Source organism: Aethalodelphis obliquidens, unplaced genomic scaffold (genome assembly GCF_003676395.1).
Source record: "Aethalodelphis obliquidens isolate GAN/ISIS:26980383/991018 unplaced genomic scaffold, ASM367639v1 scaffold20, whole genome shotgun sequence".
Classification (NCBI taxonomy): Eukaryota; Metazoa; Chordata; class Mammalia; order Artiodactyla; family Delphinidae; genus Aethalodelphis; species Aethalodelphis obliquidens.
In genome coordinates, this window is record NW_020837964.1 from 20038873 (window position 1) to 20061278 (window position 22406).

Here is a 22406-nt window from a genome sequence, read left to right on the forward strand (position 1 = left end):
ATGAAAGAGAAAAACCTACAAGCAAGATTACTCTACCCAGCAAGGATCTCATTCAGATTCAATAGAGAAGTCAAAAGCTTTTGAGACAAGCAAAAGCTAAGAGAATTCAACACCACCAAACCAGCTTTACAACAAATGCTAAAGAAACTTCTCTGAGCAGGAAACACAGGAGAAGAAAAAGACCCATAAAAACAAACCCAGAACAGTTAAGAAAATGGTAATAGGAACATACATATTGATAATAACGTTGAATGTAAAGGGATTAAATGCCCCAACCAAAAGACACAGACTGGCTGAATGGGTACAAATACAAGACCCATATATATGCTGTCTACAGGAGACCCACTTCAGACCTAGGGACACATACAGACTGAAAGTGAAGGGATGGGAAAAGATATTCCATGCAAATGGAAATCAAAAGAAAGCTGGAGTAGCAATACTCGTATCAGCTAAAATAGAGTTTAAAATAAAGACTGTTACAAGAGATAAGGAGAGACACTACATAATGATCAAATCAAGAAGAATATATAACAATTATAAATGTTTATGCACCCAACATAGGAGCACCTCAATATATAAGGCACATGCTAACAAACATGAAAGGAGAAATCGACAGTAACACAATAATACTAGGGAACTTTAACACCCCACTCACAACAATGGACAGATCATCCAAAGAGAAAATAAGTAAGGAAACACAAGCTTTAAATGACACAATAGACTAGATAGATCTAATTGATATTTACAGAACATTCCACCCAAAAGTGGCAGAATACACTTTCTTCTCAAGTGCACATGGAACATTCTCCAGGATAGATCACATCTTGGGTCACAAATCAAGCCGTGGAAAATTTAATAAAATTGAAATCATATCAAACATCTTTTCTAACCACAACGCTATGAGATTGGAAATCAATTACAGGAAAAAAACTGTAAAAAACACAAATACATGGAGGCTAAACAGTGTGCTACTAAATAACCAAGAGCTCACTGAAGAAACCAAAGAAGAAAGAAAAAAATACATAGAAACAAATGACAATGAAAACACGATGACCTCAAACCTATGGGACGTAGCAAAAGCAGTTCTAAGAGGGAAGTTCATAGCAATTCAATCTCACCTCAAGAAACAAGAAAAATCTCAAATAAACAGTCTAACCATACACTTAAAACAACTAGAGAAAGAAGAACAAAGAAAACCCAAAGTCAGCAGAAGGAAAGAAATCATAAAGATCAGAGCAGAAATAAATGAAATAGGAACGAAGAAAACAGTAGCAAAGATCAATAAAACTAAAAGCTGGTTCTTTGGGAAGATAAACAAAATTGATAAACCCTTAACCAGACTCATCAAGAAAAAAAGGGAGAGGACGCAAATCAATAAAATTGGAAATAAAAAAGGAGAAATCACAACTGACACTGCAGAAATACAAAGGATTATAAGAGACTACTAAAACCAGCTCTATGCCAATAAAATGGACAACCACGAAGAAATGAACAAATTCTTGGAAAGGTACAATTTTCCAAGACTGAACCAGGAAGAATTAGAAAATATAAACAGACCTATCACAAGTAATGAAATTGAAACCATAATTAAAAATCTTCCAACAAACAAAAGTCCAGGACCAGATGGCTTCACAGGTGAATTTTCTTAAATATTTAGAGAAGAGCTAACACCGATCCTTCTCAAACTCTTCCAAAAAATTGCAGAGGGAGAAACACTCCCAAACTTATTCTACGAAGCCACCATCACCCTGATACTGAAACCAGAAAAAGATATCACAAAAAAAGAAAATTATAGACCAATATCACTGATGAACTTAAATGCAAAAATTCTGAACAAAATACTAGCAAACAGAATCCAACAGCACATTAAGGATCATACACCATGATCAAGTGGGATTTATCCCAGGGATATCCCAGAATCCCAAGGATTCTTCAGTATACGCAAATCAATCAATGTGATACACCACATTAACTAAGGAATAAAAACCATATGGTCACCGCAATAGATGCAGAAAAAGCTTTTGACAAAATTCAACACTTATTTATGATAAAAACTCACCAGAAAATTGGCAGAGAGGGAACCTCCCTCAACATAATAAAGACCATATATGACAAACTCACAGCAAGCATCATATTCAATGGTGAAAAACTGAAAGCATTTCCACTAGGATCAGGAACAAGACAAGGATCTCCACTCTTGCCACTCTTATTCAACATAGTTTTGGAAGTCCTAGCCATGGCAATCAGAGAAGAAAAAGAAATAAAAGGAATACAAATTGGAAAAGAAGAAGTAAAACTGTCACTATTTGCCAATGACATGATACTATACATAGAAAATCCTAAAGATGCCACCAGAAGACTACTAGAACTAATCAATGAATTTGGTAAGGTTGCAGGATACAAAATTAATGCACAGAAATCTCTGACATTCCTATACACCAACAACGAAAAATCAGAAAGAGAAATTAAGGAAACACTCCCATTTACCATTGCAACAAAAAGAAGAAAATACTTCAGAATAAACCTCCCTAAGGAGGCAAAAGACTTGTACTCAGAAAACTATAAAACACTGATGAAAGAAATCAAAGATGACATAAACAGATGGAGAAATATACCATGTTCTTGGATTGGAAGAATCAATATTGTGAAAATGACTATATTACCCAAGGCAATCTACTATCAAACTACCTATCAAACTACCTATCAAACTATCAAACTATGCAATCCCTATCAAACTACCAATGGAATTCTTCACAGAATTAGAACAAAAAATCTTACAATTCGTATGAAAACACAAAAGACCCTGAATAGCCAACGCGATCTTGAGAAAGAGAAATGGAGTTGGAGGAATCAGGGTCCCTGACTTCAAACTATACCACAAAGCTACAGTAATCAAGACAGTATGGTACTGGCACAAAAACAGATATATAGATCAATGGTACAGTATAGAATGACCAGAGATAAACCTACACACATATGGGCACCTAATTTATGACAAAGGAGGCAAGAACATACAATGGAGAAAAGACAGCCTCTTCAATGAGTGGTGCTTTGGAAACTGGATAGCTACATGTAAAAGACTGAAATTAGAACACTACCTAACACCATACACAAAAATAAACTCCAAATGGATTAAAGACTTAACTGTAAGACCAGACACTATAAAACTTTTAGAGGAAAACATAGGAAAAACACTCTTTGACATAAACCACAGCAAGATCTTTTTTGACCCACCTCCTAGAGTAATAGAAATAAAAACTAAAATAAACAAATGGGACTTAAAAGCTTTTGCACAGCAAAAGAAACCATAAATAAGACAAAAAGACAACCCTCAGAATGGGAGAAAATATTTGCAAATGAAACAGCAGACAAAGGATTAATCTCCAAATATACAAACAGCTCATGGAGCTCAATATCAAAAAAAAAAACAGTGAGCCTACCAAGGAAGACAAACAGATGGCCAAGAGGCACATGAAAAGATGCTCCACCGTCACTAATTATTAGAGAAATGCAAATGAAAACTACAAAGAGGTATCACCTCATGCTGGTCAGAATGACCATTATCAAAAGAGCTAGAAACAATAAATGCTGGAAAGGGTGTGGAAAAAAGGGAACCCTCCTACACTGTTGGTGGGAATGTAAATTGATATAACCACTATGGAAAACAGTATGGAGTTTCCTTAAAAAACTAAAAATAGAGCTACCATATGACCCTGCAATCCCACTACTGGGCATATAGCCCGAAAAAACCATAATTCAAAAAGAGACATGCACCGCAATGTTCATTGCAGCAGTATTTACAATAGCCAGGATATGGAAGCAACCTAAGTGTCCATTAACAGATGAATGGATAAAGAAGATGTGGCACGTATATACAATGGAATATTACTCAGCCATAAAAAGAAATGAAATTGAGTTATTTGTAGTGAGGTGGCTGGACCTAGAGTCTGTCATACCGAGTGAAGTAAGTCAGAAAGAGAAAAACAAATACTGTATGCTAACACATATATATGGAATCTAAAAAAAAAAAAACCAAAATGGTACTGATGAACCTAGTTGCAGGGCAGGAATAAAGAGGTAGATATAGAGAAAGGACTTGATTACATGGGGTGGGAGGGTGAAGCTGGGGCGAAGTGAGAGTAGCATTGACGTATATACACTACCGAATGTAAAATAGTTGGCTGGTGGGAAGCAGCGGCATAGCACAGGGAGATTGGCTCGGTGCTTTGCGATGACCTAGAGGGGTGGGATAGGGAGGGTGGGAGGGAGGCTCAAGAGGGAGGGGACATGGGGACATGTGTATGCATGTGGCTGATTCGCTTTGTTGTGCAACAGAAACTAACACGGTATCGTGAAGCAATTATACTCCAATAAAGATGTATTAAAAAAATTAATACAAATAATCTAGATAAATTTGAGTTTTAAATCTTAGTGACTAAAAAATATCATGGAAGTTATGTACTTTTTTAAAAACCTTTTTTATTGGAGTATAGCCAATTAACAATGTTGTGATAGTTTCACGTGCACAGCACAGTGACTCAGCCATACGTATGCATGTATCCATTCTCCCCCAGACTCCCCTCCCATCCAGGCTGCCACATAACATTGAGGAGAGTTCCCTGTGCTATACAGTAGGTCCTTGTTGGTTATCCTTTTTAAATATAACAGCGTGTACATGTTCCTAGACCTCATTTGGACCTTGCTTTTATTTTAAAACTTTTATTATGGAAAGTTACCAACACATGCAAAAGTGAGAGGGCTGTATAATGCAGGCCAGTTTAACGATGGCCTACATATGGCTCATCCTGATCTGGCTCCGTCGTCTCCCGCTTTCCCACTCACTGGATGATTTTAGAGCAAACCTTAGGCATTGTAACATTTCGTCTGTACCTTCTTCATTTGGTCGTTCAGTATGGAGCTTGTGTCCTATTTTTTAACATCACTATATTTTACATCAGTGAAACGTGTGCTTTATGAAAATTTAAAATAATGAAATGTTATGTAACCATTAAAATGATATTTTTGACATGGGAAGTTATCCTTCATAGTTTAAGATAATTAAAATCCCAATGGAATGAATGTTCCATTCTGTAACACACACAGAGTCAGAAAGGGTGTGTATCAGGTCACAGTTTCTTCTTCTTTTTGCTCATTTTTCCTCTGTTTTTTTCAATAAACATGCATCATTTTTGTAACAGAAAGAAAAGAGCCCAAGGGTTTAAAGTCATTCATAAAGACAGTGTGATAGGGGCTTCCCTGGTGGTGCAGTGGTTGAGAGTCCGCCTGCTGGTGCAGGGGACACGGGTTCGTGCCCCCGTCCGGGAGGATCCCACGTGCCGTGGAACAGCTGGGCCCATGAGCCATGGCCGCTGAGCCTGCGTGTCCCGAGCCTGTGCTCCACAACGGGAGAGGCCACAACAGTGAGAGGCCCGCGTACCGAAAAAAAAAAAAAAAAAAAAAAAGACAGTGTGATAGATTGGAAAAGGGATGTTGAATTCTACTAGTTAGGTTGTGGGATGATGTGCCAAAGAAGACGAAATGGCCACTGATGTGTGTGTGTGTGTGTGTGGGGGAGGGAGTGGTCTCCTTAATCAAACTCAGTGGTAACAGGAGTAAAAGTGATTAAGATTTTTCAGTTTAACACGTTTTATGAAGCACCCGCTTTGAACCAGGCATTGTGCTACTTGTTGGGATTACAACTGTGAAACTAGAAAGGGAGCAAACACGTTAGACTCTTATTACTCCAAGCATGGTCCAGTGATCAGCATCACCTGGGAGCTTGTTAGAAATTCAGATTCTCAGGCCCCGCCCCAGACTTAATGAATCAGAATCTGTTTGTAATCAACTCGGTGGGGGGGGATTCAGATGCACATTAAAAGTCTAAGAAGTGCTGGGCTAGAGCAGGACAGCCTTGACTCCTGGGACTGTGTCTCATTGGTTTCTGCCTTCAGCCTCACTCAGAGCCTGTTCAGAGGAGGGAATGGTGGAGAGAGAGGCCAGGGGTACAAACTGGCACTTGAAGTGGGTTCCTGATGGGCCCATGGTGACCAGGTGAACGGATGATCGTCCTTACACACTGTTCCCACTCCTGCCCCACAGCCTTTCTGACTCACCACTGCCAAGGAAGCATCTTCAGACACCTTGGCCAGGCATTCGAGGCCCAGGACAGAATAGGCCTATTCTACCAATCTCTTTATTCTTGAACTTCCATCCATCCTCTCAACACTGTGCTTTGTCCCCACCATCAGCAACTCAAAACATTGGTTCGCATCTTCCATGTTCTTTAAAGCTCAGATGCCATGCCATCTCCTTCAGGAAGCCTTCCAGGTTTACATAACCAGCGGAATCTCTTCCTTCTCCATACTTTGGCAGGGCCTACCGTTGATGCCATTCGCTGGTCCCTCATGCATGTGCTGCTGCATATAACCTTAAGCTCCCACAGCCTCAGTCTCCTCACCTGTAAGATGGAAATCCCAGTTTCTTCCTTACAGGGAGTCTTGAGGATAAGTTGAGAAGTGGATAGCCAGCACTTAAGATGATGTCTGTCCTAGTATATTCTAGGAACTGTTCTAAGCTTATTAATATCAGAAAAAACATTGAACTTCATGATAATTCTATGAGGTAAGTACTATTATTCTCCTTATTTTACAGGTGAGGAGACAGAGACACAGAGCGATTGATGGACTTGCCCAAGGTCACCACAGCAAGTGAAGGGGAAAACAGAGGTAAGCTCAGGTGTCTAGATGTCTACCTAACTCAGATGTACGTACTGTGGTTTTTATGTGTGTATGATAAGAACACAACATGAGATCTACTCTCTTAAAGTTTGAAGTGTATAATATGTTATTGTTAACTATGGGCATGATGTCGTATGGCAGAGCTCTAGAAGTTATTTGTCTTGCTTAACTGAAGCCTTATACCTGTTGAATGGCAACTCCCCATTTCCCTCTCCCCCAGCCTCTGGAAACCACCCTTCTGCTCTCTGCTTCTCTGAGTTTGACTATTTTAGATGCCTCATATAAGTGGAATTATACAGTATTTGTCTTCCTGTGGCTCGCTTATTAGCACAGCCTCAGTTGTGTTCATTTTGTCTCACATGGCAGGATTTCCTTATTTTTCAAGGCCGAATAATATTCCTTTGTATGCATGTAGAAATTGGAACCCTTGTGGTTGGGAATGTAAAATGGTGCAACTGCTATGAAAAATAGTATGGAGGTTCTTCAAAAAATTAAAAATAGAACTACATGTGATCCAGCAAGTCCACTCCTGGGTATTTGTCCCAAAGAATGGAAATCAGGATCTCAAAGATATATCTGTGCTCCTAAGTGTTCATTACAGCGTTATTCACCATAGCCAAGATGTAGAAACAATCTAAGTGTCCATCAACGGGTGAATGGATGAACACACTCTTAAATGCCTGCTTTTGGTGGTTACTCAGCAACGGGGCAGCAAAGATGGTTATTTCTGTCCCTCTGTCCCTGCCTCCCATTGCCGAGCCCTGATATAGTTGCATAAATTGGTGCATGTTGGTTACATGCTTTTCCTCTCAGCAAGCTCGTCTTCAGCAGCTGCGGTTTGGCTGGAAAAGGCGCCCTCTCCATCCCCACTGGCCGGCTCAGACGTCTTGGGACAAAGACACATCCATGTGTTCTTGTGAGGAGTTGTGGCCTTCTTCATGGCGTTTTCCAGCAGCAGACAGATGGTCCCAGTGTCTCACTGCCCACCCATAGCATTAGTGGTTCTTCCTGGTCCTCAGACCTGGCTAGATGATGGAAATCAGGAAAGAGCCCTGGATGTGGAGTTAGGAGACCTAGGTTAGAGCTCCTTGATTTAGATGCTGCGTGCCTGTCATTTAAGCCTCTCTGAGCCTTATTACCTTATCTATAAGATGGGGAGCACAATATCAACGTCACAGGGTTGTTCTGAGAGTTGAACGGGAGCATGGAGAGAAAGACCCTTCAGACTACCGGTGTTCAAAGCGAAACCCAGTAGAAGGTGAGGACATTGAGTGCAGAATCCACAGGCAGGTTTGGGGTTTTTTTTGCACACTTTTTGGCCACACCCTGTGGCATGTGGAATCTTAGTGCCCTGACCAGGGATCGAACCTGTGCCTCCTGCATTGGAAGTGTGGAGTCTTAACCACTGAACCACCAGGGAAGTCCCCACAGGCAGTTATTGAAGGTAACTTTGTGTGTTCCTTCTTTTGCTTGAAATTAGATCCCAAATAGAGTTCTGATGACTAGTCTCCATAATTTATTTAAATAACTACATACTATATCCTTGAGCTGATGTATCTCAATTACCATTTCTATTAGAAAACAATATATTGAACATCCTTAAGTATTTTTTTTTTTTTTTTTTTTTAGTTGTAACTTAGGATAAATTCCTAGGAGCGTGATTATGGGGGTGGGGTGGGAGGATGTTATGCTCGCTATTCTGATTCTTTGAGTGTGTTTTCTCATTGCTCTCTTATAAATCTTGCCATAACTTCACTAGCATTGTTTTTTTTTTTTTTTATTTATTTTATTTTTTTTATTTTGCGGTACGCGGGCCTCTCACCGTTGTGGCCTCTCCCGTTGCGGAGCACAGGCTCCGGATGCGCAGGCTTAGCGGCCATGGCTCACGGGCCCAGCTGCTCCACGTCATGTGGGATCTTTCCAGACCGGGGCACGAACCTGTGTCCCCTGCATCGGCAGGCGGACTCTCAACCACTGCGCCACCAGGGAAGCCCTAGCATTTTAACAAAAAACACAGAGCGGGTATCACCAAGTCAGCTGAATACCTTTCCCATACTCATAATATTGCACTTATCACATCAAATGGTAAACGATTTAGTGTTCAGTCTTTCTCCTGGCCCCCACCCAGATGTGAGCCCCAGGAAGTCAGTCTATGCTTATCTGAAACAGCTGGAACATTGTAGGTTTACAATCATTGTTTGTTGAAATCATCTCTTTCGTCTTGCTGAACACCGTGGTCACCTTACAGTGTGTTGAAATAAAACTTAAAATTAGCTTTGCCCTGGGATGGTGAGTGTTGGATTGGAACCAAGGCTCTGTTGGACTCTGAAGTTCTAGGGAATGGAATCTCAGGTTTATCAAAGCCGAGCTGCATTCCTAGGAGGAGGGGTGGGCGAAGCCTCCCAGCCTGATGTTTTGCAGAGGAAATTTGGGTCCATAACCCAGTAAACTGATTACAGATAAGATAGTTCCCATCAAAGGCTGATGCAGGCTGGGAGGGGGTCGGCAATACACGTACCGCGTGATTTAATCAAATGCAGTCCCTGGTCTAAAGAGACAATGGCTGAAAATACAACCTGGATATTATTGCAAAGAGGGGGGCTGTTTGTAGATGAGGGTTTTTAGAAACTTCTTTTAAGCTGAAAACCAGAGGGAGATACGGGCTCCGCTGATGAGGAGGCTGTGTGTAAAGAGTGCTTGTGCCGTGGTTTCTGGAGGGACGATGGAGGAGCTCGGGAGGCTGGTGGGAGGATGAGGGATGCCAGTCTGAGCTCTGTTGGACGGTACTTTGAAATAACAAAGAAGAGATGCTAGATATGTTGCAGGAAAAAAAAAATAAAGCTAGGGAGGGCTGGCTGCCAGGTACCAGGAAGCGCGAGCGGAGAGGGTGATGAGGGAAGGAGGGCACTTGTGGGGCATCTCCTGCTGGCGTGGGGAGCGGGGCACAGCCCTCTGCTTGAGACATCACCTCTGAGGTCACACTGAGGGGGCGTGCAGAGGGGACAGGCAGCCTGCGGGAGGCCCCATCCATCTGCCTCAGCCATGCACCCTCCACCCTGGCCTTCTAAGCCCTGGGCTCTTTGTGTACCAGCTGGGCTTTTGCCAAAGCTCTCTTCAGTGGTTGCTTCACCTCCTTCTCTCTTTCCAACCCTTCATCTTTCTAGCTGCTGCCCCGAGTGAGTGACCTTTCAAAGAAATGCATCATTTCTCCACTGAAACACATCACATCCTTCCCCATCCTTCCCCACCACGAAGTCTCTTGGGTGTGGCATTCCAGGCCTCCCACAGCTATTCCACAGGGACCTTTCTTTTTCTCATCTCAGCCAAGTCACCCCACCCCAGGTTTCCTCCCCTTCAGGCTCCTGTGAGGGTTTCCTTTTCTCAGACCTATATGCTTTTGTATAAGTGATTCTATCATCCTGGAATTCTCTCCCCCACTTGTCTACGTAGAAAATTCCCACTCATCCTTCAAGGACCGGTTCCAAAGCCCCCTGACTTACAGACACTTCTTTGTTCCCATTTTAACACGAACAGAAATAGTTACGTTAAAGGAATGAAGATCTCACTACCCAATGGGATAAAAGGTGGAGAGCAAAAGGCATAGGAAAAAAGGACACGGACACAGAGTGACTATTCTGTGCTTGGCAATTCACAGAGCTGGTCATATTTTGACATTTCTAAGACACTTAAGAACTCGAGGAAACTGTGGGCCCAGGTGGTGAAGTGACCCACTTGAGGTCACCCAGCTGGCATGGAGCAGGGCTGGGACTGGAATCCACATGTTCCAGACTCCAAGGCCCGTGGACATTAGGTAGTGTCCTCAGCAGCCCTGAGAGTATGGTCTGGAGGCCCCGCTTCTTCCCCCAGTGAGGATGGCAGTGGGGAAAAGAAGTGTAGACCTAGGCTCCAGACTTTGACACTCACCTGCTCCTTTCAACCTCAGTCCCCTCATCTGGAAAATGGGCATTTGGGCAAAATGACACTTAAGGTTTTTTCTTCCCACATCTGTAGTTGCTGATCAGGTTGGTAAGATGAGATTAAAAATGGCCTAAACTGAGGGCAGGGGCTGGAGGTCTGGCCCTAACTCTTTGAACTCCCTTCCTGTGTGACTTTCTGAACTCCTATTTGCCCATCTTACAACAGGGCACGTGGGTGAGATGTCCTCCAGGGCACCTTCTATGTCAAATGTATGGTGCTTTAAGGCAAACCAGAGGCCCCAGAAATCTGTGATCTAACCCACCTGGTTTCTTCTAGTCTACATACAAGCTGAGTTGGGCTGCTCAGTTATTTCCTTCCTCACAGTTAAATTCTTCAACTCTGGAAGGTAGGCGGATAGCTTAGGGTGGAAGCATACACTCTACCATGGGGATTAGAAGGCTTTGGTTTCTGTCCGGATTCTACTGCAATCTGTGTGAACATGGGTTAACTACTTTCCCTCTCTGAGCCTTTGGAGTTCCTTTTCCTGTGAAGAGGAAGTAGATAGTCTAGATGGGCTTTTTCAGCAAAACCATTATTGGATTTTGAATGGCATGTAGAGATTCTTGCACAGCACAGCCAAACACAGATAAAGAAGAGGGACCCAGGGGGGTCCGGACTCCAGAAGTCATTTGGGATCTACCCGAACATGGTTCTGTCACAGCATCTGAGGGAGATCTTCTCCTCAGCCTTAGCGAAGGCTTTGACATGATACATTGAGGGTGCCTGAGTCCACATGGGCGTGAGAACTGGATACCAACTTGGGTACAAAGAACCCCTTCCTCCTTACCAAGGATTTCAAAAGACCATAAATATGCAGCGGGGGTAGAGATAGAAGCGATCACTCAGACAACATTCCTATTCTTTCAAGTTCTACAGATTGTCTTTTTTACACCCAACACAGTTCTTGTCACACTCACTTTTTCCGCAAATGTTTATTAAGCACCTACTCTGTATCCCGAGCACTCTTTTAGGTTGTGGGACTGCAGCAGAGAACAGAACAGACCGAGATCCCTGCCTTGTGGAGCTTACTTACTGCTGGGGGAGACAGAAGATAAGCCAATAGACGTACCTAGAAGGTGGCGGGTGGTGATAAGTGCTGTGGAGGACAGTCTATCAGGAAGGGGCAACAGAGGTGCCTGCAGAAGGTCTTCTGAGGGGTGGCCAGGCAGGTGAGGTGAGGAGAATGAAGTGAGAGAGTGAACTGGGCAGGTGTCTGGGAGGAACATCTGTCTGCCTCTGCTAATGAGCTGCTGGTCTTTATGTCTCAAGTGTTCAAGAAGATTTTAGGTTTGGAGGCTGCGTCTTTTGTGTCTCTCCAATATCCTCTCTAATAGCCAAATGCAACATGGTGGCTCTCTTGTATCTCTCTCCAGTCTGATCCCTCAGTTTCTGTTTCTTTGAGGACTGTGGTCTGCCTGAGAGATAGGTATTCTCACTCTGCCTGAGGCAGTGGCTGTGTCTCGTTTGCAGTCTGGGCTGAAGCAGATTCTCCTTTGGAGACCGTGACACGCTCTGAGAGACACCATTTTACTTCCCCCGGAAACGGTGTTGCAGGACTTGATGCCTGATCCCTTCATGCCCGATGTCATGAGGGTTTCAAAGTGAACCTTGCAGAATCAACTCATTAATGATCATTAAATATTTGGGGTGAGTCAGTGCCCGACAGAATGGCTGGGGCGGAATGACTGAAGCAGGAGACTTCGGCACATGAACGAGGCCTCTTCTCATCTGCACACCTGGTTGCTGGGAGGGGGGACACCCCACGTCATGACAGAAATGCTCATCAGGAGAGACAGCAATCCAAGTGCCAGGTATTTGGCTGTCGTGTTTGTCAGTGATTCATGAAGTGATTATCAACATTCAAAACCACTTCATGAATCAACCAGGAGCTGGAAAAAGATTTACCCATAATGAGCTCATTTCCCTAGAAATAGGGCCCAACCCACTGGTGGGTCAAATAGTTGCTGTGGCTTAGACTTCACAGCCTCCCTTCCTGCCCCCTCCTCATTTCTGACAGGCTCATTTCAGGCCTCATTATGCTTTGTCGCTTTGCGCTCTAACCAAGAGCTGTCACGTCCAGGAACCTCACAGATGGTGGATTCAGAGTCCTTCTCTGTTCGGCTGGGAAGTGGGCATCTCTTGAGTCTGTCGTGAGCTGAATTGTGTCGCCTCTCATACACAGTCCGTGAGTTGAAGTCCTAACCCTAGTACGTCAGAATGTGACAGTGTTTGTATGCGTTGGCCAAAAAGTGCCTTCGGTTTTAAAGTCAAAATAAAAGACACATTTTTCATTTTCACCAAGAACTTTATTGTACAATGTATTCACCCTTTTGTTCCACTACCTTGTGCCATTTTTCAGGCAACTTCATAATTCCATCTTTCCAAAACTTTTAATCTTTTTGAGCAAAGAACTGTTCTAGGTGCCTTTTACAGTCTTCCAGGGAATTGAAATTTTTTCCATTAAGAGAATTTTGTAAAGACTAAAATAAATGGAAATCCGAAGGTGCAATGTCTGGTGAATATGACGGGTGAATCAGAACTTCCCAGCCAAGCTGTAACCGTTTTTGCCTGGTCATAAAAGAAACATTCAGTCTTGCCTTATCCTGATGGAAGATTATGCGTTCTCTGTTGACTAATTCTGGACGCTTTTCTTCAAGTGCTGCTTTCAGTTGGTCTAACTGGGAGCAGTACTTGTTGGAATTAATCGTTTGGTTTTCCAGAAGGAGCTCATAATAGAGGACTCCCTTCCAATCCCACCATATACACAACATCACCTTCTTTGGGTGAAGACCGGCCTCTGGTGTGGTTGGTGGTGGTTCATTTCGCTTGCCCCACGGTCTCTTCCGTTCCACATTGTTGTACAGTATCCACTTTTCATCACCCGTCACAATTTGTTTTAAAAACGGAGCATTTTCATCGGAACATTTTCATTACATGTAAGTAGAGAATCGCATGTGGAAATATGGTCAAGAAAGTTTTTTTTGCTTAACTTATGTGGAACCCAAACATCAAAGCAATTCACATAACCAAGCTGGTGCAGATGATTTTCAGCGATTGATTTGGATATTCTGAGTATGTCGGCTATCTCCCGCGTGGTACAACGTTGATTGTTCTCAGTGAATGTCTTGATTTGATCGATATCAACTTCAACTGGTCTGCCTGACCGTGGAGCATCGCCCAGCGAGAAATCTCCAGCACGAAACTTCACAAACCACTTCTGACACGTTCGATCAGTCACAGCACCTTCTCCATACACTGCACAAATCTTTTTTGTGTGTTTCGGTTGTGTTTTTACCTTTCTTGAAATAATAAAGCATAATATGCCGAAAAAGTTGCTTTTTTTTCTTCCATCTTCAATATTAAAATGGCTACACGGGGGACTTCTCTGGTGATGCAGTGATTAAGAATCCGCCTGCCAATCCAGGAGACACGGTTTCAAGCCCTGGTCCAGGAAGATCCCACATGCCGTGGAGCAGCTAAGCCCGTGTGCCACAACTACTGAGCCTGAGCTCTAGAGCCTGTGAGCCACAACTACTGAGCCCGTGTGCCACAACTACTGAAGCCTGTGCGCCTAGAGCCTGTGCTCTGCAACAAGAGAAGCCACTGCAATGAGAAGCCCATGCGCCACAACTAGAGAAAGCCCTCGCGCAGCAACAAAGACCCAATGCAGCCAAAAATAAATAAAATTAAAAATATATTTTTTTAAATGGCTACACAAATTTCAACAATTTTGATAAGTCTTTTAAAAAATGCATGCTGATATGACAGCTGTCACATACAATCTAACAAAATTGTTTTGAATGAAGTTAAAGACAATTAAATGTCACTAGAGGCATCTTATGGAAAAAACCGAAAGAATCTTTTGGCCAGCCCAATAGATAAGGCCTTTAAAGAGGGGATTAAGGTAAAACATATGGGTGGGCCCTAATCCAATAGGACTGGTGTCTTTATCAGAAGGGGAGATTAGGCCACAGACACACACAGAGGAAAGACCATATGAAGACACGGGGAGAAGATGGCCATCTTCAAGCGAAAGAGAGAGGTCTCAGAAGAATTCGACTCTACCAGTACTTTGCTTTCAGATTTCTAGCCTCCAGGGGCGGCCCTAGCTTACTAATACAGGGTTCTTGAGTGCATGTGTCTCCTGGGAAGCTTTGGGGCACCCAAACTTTATTGACAGCGTTACATTGGCAAGGCACCTTCTCTAGAGGCTATTTAATTTTTTCTCATAGAGGCTCATTACCTTTCTCCCCACAGCCTTGGAATTGGCTGTCCTTTGATGCTGATACCTGCAAGAAGGAGGCCCATTTGGACACCTCAGACTGCTGGGGGCTTCCTTACTACTGGGCCGGTTTCCCCATTGTCTTAGCTTGGTTCTTCCTAAAAGCAGATCCTAAGACAGAGATGGGTACATGAGGTTTATCTGTGATGTGATCCCAAAATGCACTGTGAGCGAGTGGGGAGGCCAGACGGGGAAGAGAGCAAAGCTAATAACTGGGTTCATTCTCACTGGGGACCCTCTGGAGAGTCTGGAACACACCTAGGATTGTCTCACCAAGGGGCAAGGGAACTGAGGCATTGATCCACCGGCTCTTACCCCTCACTGGCTGAGGGTCTCATTTGTAACTCCCCTGCACTCTGGCTTATTTTGTACGCGGGCCAAGCACCCTCCTGCAGCCAGCAGAAACCCTCCTGCAGCCAGCAGAAACCCTCGGGCAGAGAGATGCAGGGAGATGTTGCCGTGTGTAGGAGTGTTGGCAGTGACCCCCAGGGTGGGCCGAGGGGCTCTGGAGCGGCGCCCGCAGGGCCCGTTGCACCAAGCCCTTTCCTCTCCAGGCCTCCCCTCCTGTGGGCTCCAACATGTTCTGCCCTCGCCCACCCAAATGCAAAGTGCTCTCCGGTTGAGCTTTCACCTCCTTTCCAAGAGGCGTTTGCTCCGTTAGTACCCAACATCCATTTCGGAGGCGTCACTTCAATAGAGCCACTTCTCCTCCTTCGGACTCACCACTCACCCAGATGAAAGGCAGAGTCTCGCAGAAACCACGATGAAAGGGTTCCTCGGCCAGCTTTCCTTTCTGTTGAAAGGACGGCTCCATCTCCCAGATCTCTGCATCCCATTGCTTCAGAGAATCCCGGGTGAGCTGACGGCACAGCAGCGGGGTGGAGAAGTATTTCTGGAGCAATCGCTATCATTTCTCAAGTGGCCCCATTTGGAAGTGGCACCTTTCTGGGTTCTCTTCTGCTGGCCCCTTTAGAGGAGATTGTACTATAAATTCAAGAAGACAGTGCTCTCAGAATGGTTCCGTAAGTGTTCTGACATAGCCTCTAGACTTCCAGGGTGGAGGGCTGGGGGAGGTGTCCCAAATGTCATTTGTGGAGGCCTGGAGGGTGTGACAAGAGGAGCATGGAGGGAACGGGGGTGGCAGGGGAGTTTGATGAGCCAGCCACACTTGGATGACCAGGCAGATGCTGGGTACCTTTCATGGAGCTGGAGAAGTCAGGGAGAGGGGCTGACTCTGGGGCAAGGACGAGGAGCCCAGCTTTGACCTGCTGAGTGTGGGGTGTCAGGGAGAGGCAGGCCAGATGGATGGGGTCCAGCACAGCTGCCCATCTTCCTTGTGCCCTGCCTGCCAGCCTGCCTGAATTTCCTTTCTTTGTATCATGGCATCACCTCCTTCAGATCCTGGCATCATCGCCAACTTCTTGCCTCGCCCTGATGATTCTCTGTCTGGTTCCCAGGGAGGCTGGATGACACGATGAAAGGAACATCCAATCTGGAACCAGGCAAAGCTGCGCCCAAAGCTCCGCGCTATCGCTCCAGAGTTCTGGAGTCTGGAGCAGCCGTGGGCCTCCAGTTTCCTCTTCTCCCCAGGGCCTCTGCTCCGTAGTCACCTCCGCAGAAGGGCAGCCCCTGGCACCCTAGCTAACACAGGAGCCGTCCCATCGTACTCTAACCCTCACCTTGCTTATTCTTCTCCAAGGCTGTTACTGCCACCTGACATTTAAATGTTTGTGTTTACTTGTCTATCGTGTGTATGTGTCTCACCAGGTTGTAGGCCCTGTGATGACAGAAACATCTGTAAATATTGTAAAATACTGTTCACTGCTGTACCACTCAGGGTACGAAGCTGCCTGGCACATAGTAGGTTCCCCGTCAGTTTTTATTGAATGAGTGAGTGAAATAAATAAACCTCTCAAGATTGTAGATGTGAAGAGGCCAAGTGTGTACCCTCAAATACAGAAGACAACTTTGGGGATCAAGGATCCATCTTACCAGGAGAAAATAAGACGGATCCCCTCTAGCTCTTGTTTGGAACAGAAAAGGCCGACACGAAGCACACGCCGAGCGTTCATTTGATCAGCTGGACCTACTGCACCAGCGTGTCGAAGGTAATATTTCATTGGATTTCACCCCATATTTGAAAGCAAAATAATTCGCATTTGAAAATCTCATTACTAGCATCTTCCCTCCAAATCCATTAACGGCGTGAGTGTTTCTGGCAACCGAGATCACCTCGGATTATAGTACGAAATGCAACTCTGGGGAAAACTGTATATTTCAAGATGTTCATACCACTCAGTTGTCAAATATTCGCACGGTTGTGATTCTCAAAGAAAGCATACAATGTAGGGAAATTGGTAATAAAATAAAAGCTCCGGGATGTATTGAGAGAAGGCGGCCAAAGGATTCCTCCCTGACACAGCTAATCCCAGGGACGGGAAATTAAAAACCACGCCAGAATATCAATGCCTCACACAGAGGATGGCTTGCTTTTCTTGAGTGAGATTCCAAGTCTCAGCCCGCATGGAAATCAAGGACTTCTTCACTGGACCTTCAGGTCTCCTGCAGCCACCCTTTCCCCATCCCAAAGACAAGAGATTCCTCTCCTCCTACCTAGACTCACTGCATCAGCTAAATCTGGTTGTTCACTAATCCCCAAATCCACATGGCCATCCCTGTCTTGGTGAAGTTGGATGACATCATTAGATGACATCACTGGACGACGCCATTAGGGCTGGAGAGGTTCTGTGAGATTGAAAATGAAAAACAAAAAATGAAGGTTGTGGTTCTGTAGTCAAAGGAATTGGGAACCACAGCATATGTCATCTTCCTCTCGGGGCTTCCAATTCACCCAGGCATGTTCAAGGCTCTGAGATGTCCCATGGCCAAGAGACTTGTTTATATTTATTTAACTTAACATTGTCCCAAATTAGCTGGCTCTGCAGGCTTTAATTTGACCATATGAAATAGTCAAATTCTATGGAAAACTAGGGTACAAATTGAAATCCCTGTACCTCCAACAGATGAGGCAACAAACAACAGGGAAGCTATCAAAGTGCCTGCTCACTTGGCTGGTCAGTGGCAGAGCCAGGAAGGACTGGACACCAGGGACCACGACACCCAGTTAAGGGCTCCTCTACTGCTCTCCCTTAATTCGCTTCAATTCAGTAAAATTCCACGAATATTTCTTGAGCACCTGTCATGGCCAGGTACTGTCCTGGGTGCTGGAATACACAAAACACATGAGACCGGGCCATACAGAATCCAACTTTGCCCCCACAGAGTTAAGAGTCTAATTGGGAGCTTCTCATCATTTTCTTCCCGTGTTCTCTCCCTCTTCTCTCTCTCGCCCTCCCCTTCCTCCTCTCAGATCATGCTTCACTCTGAACAAGATAAGTTGCCCTCAGACTCCACTTAAGTTACATCACTGCCTGGGTGAGGACCTTGATGATTCTTTTTTCTTCTCTCAGAACAGGTTTGGCCTGTGGGGCCCTGAGCTCCGTGACAGCAGGGCCTGTGCTGGTCTCTCTCACTCTGCTGGGCAGAACCCCTGGCTCATAGTAGGCGCTCAGTTCATACCCGTTCCGTGGCTGATGGCTGAGTGTTTGTCAGTCCTGCAAGACCTCCTCGGCCCTTACATTCTTAGCTTCGCCGCTCGGCCTGAAACCCTGCGTCCGTGGAGGGTAGTAGGTCCCGATGTGCTCTCCACACAGCACCACATGCCTTTCCTTGTGATTTCCCTTGAACAAGTCCTCCAGCAAGTGGAAGCCAACATTCAGTCCCTCCCACGTTGATTCGAATCTATAGCCAGCTCAGTTGCTCACCTCTTCTAGAAAGACTTCACTGAATCCCTTCCTTCCTTCCACCCTCCCCTCCTTTCCGATTCTTCATCAGGCATTGTGCTAGGCCCTATGAAAAGAAATAGGGATCATGAGTAACCCCTGTCTCTGAGGATCTCATGGGCCAGTGGAGAAGACAGACAAGTGATTGATCATAATGCGGAATAATTTTGCCATGACACAGGCACTCACAAGCTGCCAGAGGTCTACAAATGGAGAGTCAACCCGTGTGGAGTCAGGAAAGGCCTGTAGAAAAAGCGGATGTACTAGCTGATCCTTGAAGTAAAATCCGAAGTAAGACAGCAGGAAACTTGCTGGGGTTGGTGGGGAGGAAGGGAGTATCAGACGTAAGAGCTGCGAACCAGGGATATCACATCTAAATTTCCCAGCGAAGGCTGGGGACCTAATTATCTCTACGTGTTCGTTGGGGTCAGACCTCAAATGGAGCCCCAGTTTTGTGATTTCCTCTTCTTAGACAAGTTACTTAGTTTTAGTTCGTCATTTATGAAATCAGACTATTCTTAGCACAGAGATTGACACATCGTAGGTGCTCAATAAATGTATGTTGAACAAATGCATGAGTATTTCCCTAGCAGTTTTTATTGTTGAAAGTATTGAAAGTGATGAAGTTGCTTGTCATGTGTTAGTTGTTTCTCTCTCTATTTTTCTTCCCTGAGGGATGTGTAGAGAGGACAGGACATTGTCTAAGGCTTGAGAGGAGCTGTTTCCTCCCAAGAAGGTTCCCTAACTTCCATTAGCTCCTCTTTCTCGCCCCCAACTTCAGCTTTGAACTTTCTATTTAAATATAGATTATAAGCGAAAGGGAGCCTCCTCCACCCCTAAATTTTTCTGAGTGAAATGTACTCCATGCAGCCGCGCGAGAGCTGGCAATGAGCCCTTTAAAAATTTCCAGGTGATCAGATTTTACTGAATCTGACTTTTTCTTGCTTCATTCTCCTGACCTCTTGCCCTGCATTAGACAAAATCTTTCGGGCTTCTCTGGTGGCTCAGTGGTTAAGAATCCGCCTGCCAATGCAGGGGACACGGGTCCAGGAAGATCCCACATGCCACAGAGCAACTAAGCCCGTGGGCCACAACTCCTGAGCCCGTGAGCCACAACTACTGAAGCTTGCGTGCCTAGAGCCCGTGCTCTGCAACAAGAGAAGCCACCGCAATGAGAAACTCGCGCACTGCAACGAAGAGGAGCCCCCTCTCACCGCAACTAGAGAAAGCCCGCGCGCAGCAGCAAGGACCCAATGCAGCCAAAGATAAATAAATAAATAAATTTATTTTAAAAAAAAATCTTTCTGTGTCTCGGTCCCCTGTCAGTGGCTGGCTACTCCCCCCCCGCTGCCCCCGACTCTCATTTTCTCCCATAATGAGTTGTTCCAATGTGCTCGGCTACCCCTGAAGTAGAGCCATATTTTAGGGATTCCCTTTGTTTCGGCAGAAACTGGGAGGGCACGGGTGGCAGAGGACAGTTGGCATTTTCAAGTAGATAGCTGTGTCAATCACTGCGTTTGTTGCCTCATTTTTGGTGTCCCATTTAATCCTTACAGTGACCGTGGTTGTGGGAATTCAAAGTTCAGGCTTCACCCTGACCAGTTAAATCAGAAACTCAGGGTGGGATCTAGACATTGGTAGTTTTGAAAAGTGCTCCAGGCCATTCTAATATGCAGGCAAAGTTTTAAATTACTGCCTTACACCAGGCTGCCTGTCAGAAAGTATCTTTCGGAGACTTTTAGGAGCCATCAATATAAATGATGACGAGGATGAAAGTGTACTTGGAGTGAGGCCTTTGGTTGTGGTCATAACTTTGTTCTCAGGCAAGAACAAGTAGGTTCTTCAGGGAATAATCTAGTCAGTCAAAAATACTCTTTGAGCCTTTTGCCCAAACATAAGGGAACCTGGAGTGCTAACAGTGGTAATACCCGGGGGACATTTCAGGAAGGAAGTCTAGCATGAATAGCTTTCCCATATAACAAGGGAGAGTTTCATGTAGCACACAGCCTAAGAGTTGTGTTCAAGGTGCCAAAGCCTTAAGATCTGCACTTGAGATCCACCACTGCAGAGGATCACAGTTCCATCCAGGAGGATATTGTGTGCATTTTGAAGATCCCACACTAAAAAGTTTAGCAATTCCCTTTATTGAGATGAACAGACAGATCTACTTACAGGAAGTAATTGGTCTATAGTCTGTTCCTTTGTATGTGAGACATGGACAATTTTGATATTGTTTCAGATTAATTTCCGTGAGCTCCATGTACCTGAGGGTTCCACTAATTCTTTGGTGGGGGGAATTGGTACTAGAAATGTACGGCAGTGATGTTGGCTATTAGTTGTAGTTTGTCTGATGCATCGTTGTTGACATACATCAGATACTAAACTCTTTTAATGCTTTCCATATTGTGGATTCAGTCATTTCCTGTCATTATGTTATTAGTAAAGGAATCCCTCCAGGTTTGTAAAGATGGATATTTGACTAGTAAGCTTAGCTGAATATGTGTCCAAGTTCTCTAACCCTCAATGGGGAAACTAGGCAAGCAGTACCATTTCACAGAATATGGGAGAAATGTATCCTTTTGGGGGGAGCACCTCAGATAAGTGTACCCCAGTCTTGCACCCTTTAGGGTGGAAAAACTGGTGTGTTAAAGTCCACCATCAAATCACAGTACAGTTAACTATAGACATACAAATACAAGTAGAGATACAAATGGATCCCAGAAAAATGTAAAAAAAAATCCTGTATTTCTCCTTGGAATCATTTCAACTACACAATGCAATGATTAAGAGCACGGACACCGAAGCTAGGCTTCTAGGGTTTAAATCCCAGCTCTGCCACTTACTGCCTGCGTGACCTTGGGCACGTCGCTTAACTTCTCTGTGCCCCATATTCCTCTTCCTTGAAATGGAGATGACAGTAGTACCGACAATCAGAAGGCTGCCGTGAGGGTTAAATCTGTTAATATTTCTAACGCATGTAGAACAGTGCCTGGCACATAATCAGTGCTACATATGTGTTCGTTAAATGTAAACAGATGAACCCCCAGCAGCATTTCTCCAATCTCAATGTGCACATGCATCACACGGGGATTCTGTAGTAATGCAGACTCTGTAGGTCTGGGGTGTGGCCCGAGAGCCTGTATTTCTAACAAGCTCCCAGGTAACGCTGATGCTCCTGGCTCCTGGCCATACTTTGGGTAGTGCGGGGTCTACGTGCTTCAGTCTGATGGGGGAGGGAGGGGTTCAGGTGTGACTTACCCGCTCTATTTAACTTGCTTCCCAACAGCTGTGGGTGGTTGAAGGCGAACTCTTGGAGTCAACCTCTTGCAGTTGCTACAAGAGGTTAAGCCCTTGAATGCTCACGCCTGTTACTCTAGGACGCGACCACTTTTAATCACCCGTAACATTCAGTCATCTGGCTTCACTTTGAATGAGAGAATGGTGAGGGGTGGAGAGTCAAATCCCACTAATGGAGTATCTTAGAAACCAGCCAATGTCTCCCCTTGTGAATATGGGCCTCTCCATGGTAAGTTTCTTGGGAGTTACTATGCAAAAATGGTCCGTCTC

The 22406-nt window shown here is 44.7% G+C and overlaps 1 long non-coding RNA gene across 1 annotated transcript in view; it reads left to right on the forward strand.

Moving 5' to 3' along the window:
* LOC113627242 (uncharacterized) overlaps positions 1-22406 on the forward strand; it is a 383675-nt gene that overhangs the window by 109677 nt on the left and 251592 nt on the right. Inside the window, exon 3 of the long non-coding RNA XR_003435482.1 lies at positions 6652-6725. This is a non-coding gene — a long non-coding RNA (uncharacterized LOC113627242). The remainder of the gene's footprint in view (positions 1-6651; positions 6726-22406) is intronic.